Source organism: Sinocyclocheilus rhinocerous, unplaced genomic scaffold, assembly GCF_001515625.1.
Source record: "Sinocyclocheilus rhinocerous isolate Xijiao unplaced genomic scaffold, SAMN03320098_v1.1 scaffold3288, whole genome shotgun sequence".
NCBI classification, from domain to species: domain Eukaryota; kingdom Metazoa; phylum Chordata; class Actinopteri; order Cypriniformes; family Cyprinidae; genus Sinocyclocheilus; species Sinocyclocheilus rhinocerous.
In genome coordinates this window covers 417,005-417,927 of record NW_015655612.1, presented here as the reverse complement: position 1 = coordinate 417,927, position 923 = coordinate 417,005, and positions in this window count along the sequence as shown.

The window sequence follows — 923 nt, the reverse complement described above, 5'->3', positions numbered from 1 at the left end:
TGGCATACAGATAAAAAAGTTTTTTTTTTATATCATTTTAATGAATACTTGTAATTTTTAATTTAATTTAATTAATTATTTATTGTTTTGCATTTAATTAATTAATTTGGCATTTTTCAAGTGTCAGCATTAATGCTTTATCTGTAATAAAATTACTAAATTAGTAAAGAATACAAGACAGTCAATATCACAAAAAATGAAATGAAGAGGACTAGAGGACATATTTTATGTTTTATGTGCAAAACTTTACTCAAACAGTGTATTATTTAATAAAATGTTTGTGGAAAATGAAAGCTTTTAAATAGAGTTCGCTTAACATTTAAATTTTTATTATGACATCTATTTTGAACATGACAAATACAGGGATGTGGCACCTGCAGTCGAGAAAGTGACAGACAGAACATGACCGAAAGAGTGGCATACTAACATTGTCAAGACAGTTTCACAAGTGCTCATCTGTCACTTCTTGATGGCCTGGGTGAAAATTACAGCCTGTTCGTTTACAGTCCATTTTGAGTATACATAGCACATTAAGAGACTCATTATCTATTTCAGACCATATGGACTTGGGCTGAGGTAGGTCACTGCAAGGCCATCCTAAGCTGCTCTCTCTAATTGCAACAATTATGCCATCTTCATTACAAGGGGCATTTATGGAAAATGGTGCCATGGCCCCTCAAGATTGGTGTCATTGCACTCTGGACTACAAGAGAGCCAAGGAGTTATGCCCTGCAGCCCACACAGCCCAAATGAGCTCATATCCCATGATTCTGAGCTGAATGTGGCCCAGGGAAATTTTCTACGGATTTCTATAAAGTTGCATGTCTGCTTAAAATTGTATAAAGCTCTTGAAACATTCCTTGCTAATATATATATATATATATATATATATATATATATATATGGTGCACCTCAACTATCAT